Here is a 3988-nt window from a genome sequence, read left to right on the forward strand (position 1 = left end):
TACAAACATTTACTTTGCAAAGGACAATGTCAAGAGAATAAGACAAGCCACAAACTGGGGCCAATATTTGCAAAAGACATCTGTTATCCAAAATATTCAAAGGACTCTTAAAATAGAAGAAAATGAACAACCTGATTTTTAAAATGGGCAAAGTACCTGAACTGACACTGCATCAAAGATATACAGATGGCAAATAAGCGTGTGAAAAGGTTCTCCACATCGTATATCATGGGGGAAATACAAATTAAAACGTAGGATACCACTATGCCCCTATTAGAATGTCCAAAAATCTAGAACACTGACAGCATCAAATGCTACCAAGTATGTGAAGCAACAGAAACACTCATTGCTGATGGTACATAAAATGGTACAGCCGCCTTGAAAAACAGATTGTTAGTTTCTTACAAAACTAAACATACTTCTACCATGTGAGCCAGCAATCATACTCCTTGGTATTTACCCAAAAAAGATGAAAATTTATGTCCACATTAAAACCTGCACACAGATGTTTATAGTAGCTTTATTCATAATTGCCAGAACTTGGAAGCAACCAAGATGTCCTTCAGTAGGTGAATGGATAAACTGTGTTATATTCAGACAATGGACTATTCAGTGATAAGAAGAAATGAGCTATCAGGCCTCCAAAAGACATAGAGGAAACTTAAGCGCACATTACTAAATGAAAGAAGCCAACCTGAAAAGGCAACATGCTGTTATGATTCCAACGATCTGACATTCTGGAAAAAAACAAAACTGTGAAGATGGTAAAAATATCAGTGATTGCCAGCAGTTTGGGAAAAGAGAGAGATGAAGAACCAGAGCTTAGTTTTTAGGCAGTGAAACTATTCTGATACTAGAATAGGGGACACATGTCATTATACATTTGTATAAACCCTAGGATATTCAAAACCAAGCATGAACCCTAATGTAAACTATAGAGTTTGGGTGATAATCAATGCAGGTTTATCGGTTTTAAATGCACCACTCTGGTGCGGTGATGTCGATGGTGGGGGAAGAAATGTGGGTGAGGGCAGGGGATACATGGGAACTCTGGCTGCCTCTCAATTTTACTATGAACATAAAACTTCTTTTAAAATCATGTGTATTTAAAAGGAAAAAAGCTGGCCGGAATCATGGCTGTAATCCCAGCACTCTGGGAGGCCGAGGTGGGAGGACCAATTGAGGTCAGAAGTTTGAAATCAACCTCAGCAAGATCAAGACCCGGTCTCTACTAAAAAATAGAAAAATTAGCCAGTAGTGGCATGCACCAGAAGTCCCAGCTATCAGGAAGGCTGAGGCAGCAGGATTGCTTGAGCCCAGGAGATTGAGGCTGCTGTGAGCTATGATGATGCCACTGCACTCTAGCCTGGGTGACAGAGCCAGACTGTCTCAATCAATCAATCACTCACCCAGTGGAAAAAAGCCAATGGGTTTAAGATATGGTAAACTCCTCTAACCATCCTAGGATTACCTGGGGTAGAGAAAGTGTTGGTGGGGAAAGACTGACTGGTCAGCCATTCAGAAGATTCTATGTTTCTGATCCCCAATCTTTTTTTTTTTTTTTTAGAGACAGATTCTCACTCTGTTGCCTGGGCTAGAGTGCCGTGGCATCAGCCTAGCTCACAGCAACCTCAAACTAAAAGGAGAAAACATATGTGTGAGGTCAGCTGTCCCCGAGTAGCTGGGACTACAAGGCATGCGCCACCATACCCGGCTAATTTTTTTATATATATATTTTTAGTTGTCCAGCTAATTGCTTTCTGTTTTTAGTAGAGACGGGGTCTCGCTCTTGCTCAGGCTGGTCTTGAACTCCTGACCTCAAGCGATCCTCCTGCCTCGGCCTCCCAGAATGCTAGGATTACAGGCGTGAGCCACCGTGCCCGGCCCTGATCCCCAATCTTACCAGCCCCCTGAAGCTATCTCTCCACCACCTTAAGCAGCCAATATTACTAAGGAAAATGGGTTAGATCCTTTGTTTCTTTACATGTCGGGCAAATAAAAAAACACTTGTTTCCCTTTCCTAATTCTTTTTTTTATTGTTTTCTTTTTCTTTTTCCTTTTTTCAGTATTCTTGATGTTTGCAATCTTTCCTAATTCTTCACTCCTTGAATGTAGGAAGTGTGACTGATTTGTCTTTTTAAAGTACAAGTACTTGGCCGGGTGTGGCGGCACATGCCTGTAATCTTAGCACTCTGGGAGGCCAAGACAGGAGGATGGCTTGAGCTCAGGATCTGAGACCAGCCTGAGCAAGAGCAAAACCCCGTCTCTACTAAAAATAGAACAAATTAGCCGGGAATGGTGACGGGCACCTGTAGTCCCAGCTACTCGGGAAGCTGAGGCAGCAGGATGGCTTGAGCCCAGGAGATTGAGGTTGCTGTGAGCCAGGCTGAAATCACGGCCCTCTACCCTGGGTGTCAGAGCGAGACTGTCTCAAAAATAAATAAATTAAAAAAACAAAGCACCTGGCACTGAGAAGGACACCAGGCATAAGCGAGGTACAGGTCTTAGTGATTGGGAATCTTCCGCCCTGTCAGGCATAGTTCAATATTCTTGCTACTTGCGCTAACACTAGCAGTCAACTGGAAGGGTAAATAGTCTGGAGGGAGAAGCAACTAAACTGCAGGACTGCTCTAGAGAGGTTATTTGTTGCCCTCTCGTGACCAGCTTTAGGAAATACAGGCTCTCCCCTTCATGCTCAAGAATTCTAAGATTCCTTTAACTTTGTGGGGAGGATTTTAGATTTATTCTAAGAAACACACTGTTTCTCTACACTCTCACACAGAACACTTTGACACCAGATGTGTGGGCTTTTCCCCCCACACTGACCAATCCTCTGACACCAGCTGGGTGTCCTGCAATTCAATTCAGTCCTGACGCTGTCTCCCTGGAGTTCATGTCAGATCCCACAAGTTAAGGGCTCAGTCCCACAAGACTGCTTTCATTCCAGATGCCCGCTAAAAGTCCAGGTCTCTGCTACTTCAGACAGACCAGCCTTACGATTGACATTGGAGGTTCCCATGACCTCCTGCTTGAGTTCCTTAATTTGCTGGAATGGCTCACAGAATTCAGGAAAGCACATCACTTACCAGTTTATTATAGAAGACACTGTAAAGGACAGATGAAGAGAGATGGCTGGCGAGGTCTGGATGGGTCCTGAGCACAGGGGCTTCTTTCAGTCCCCGCGGAGTTGGGACGTTGGGATGCGCCACCCTCCTGCACGGGGACTCAGCTCACTAACCCGGATGCTCATCCAGGCTAATTATTCAGGAGTTTTTATAGAGCTTTATTTCCAGCCCTCTCCCCTCCTTCCTGGGTGGGGCTGATAGCTCTTGCCCTCTAATCCCCGGGTCCTCACGAGAACAGCCCCATCCTGAGGCTATCAAGGGGCCCCACCCTCAGTCGTTCATTAGCATAAACTCAGGTGATCCGTCGTTGTTATGCAAGCTCAGGGGCTCGTCGTGAATAACAAAGGACCCTCCTTTCACTCAGGAAATTCCAAGAATTTTAGGACCAAATAAATAAAGTAGAAAAAAAAAAGGAAAAGAATTTTAGGACCTCTGTGCTGAAAACTGGGCACAAAGACCAAATATATTTCCTATTATACCAATTTATTCAATCTCTCTTTTTTCTTTTGTATAATTGTTTATTTACATTGGCAGCAGCCCTCAAAGATATATGAAGATCAGACATGAAGAACAGCAGCTCTGACACCAGGAACAAGGAGCTTATGATACACACTGCTTCATTGGAGGTTTGTTTCCTTAATGGTCGCATGCATCACCTGAAACTTTTTAGAACACCTTTCCACGATAGATGTGGGTCAAGGTCATATAGTAAAATCTGCCCTAAGGCCGGGCGCGGTGGCTCACGCCTGTAATCCTAGCACTGTGGGAGGCCGAGGCGGGTGGATCGCTCAAGGTCAGGAGTTCAAGGTCAGGAGTTCAAGACCAGCCTGAGCAAGAGCGAGATCCCGTCTCTGCTAAAAAAA

The sequence above is a fragment of the Propithecus coquereli genome, unplaced genomic scaffold (assembly GCF_000956105.1).
Source record: "Propithecus coquereli isolate 6110/MARCELLA unplaced genomic scaffold, Pcoq_1.0 Scaffold124, whole genome shotgun sequence".
NCBI classification, from domain to species: domain Eukaryota; kingdom Metazoa; phylum Chordata; class Mammalia; order Primates; family Indriidae; genus Propithecus; species Propithecus coquereli.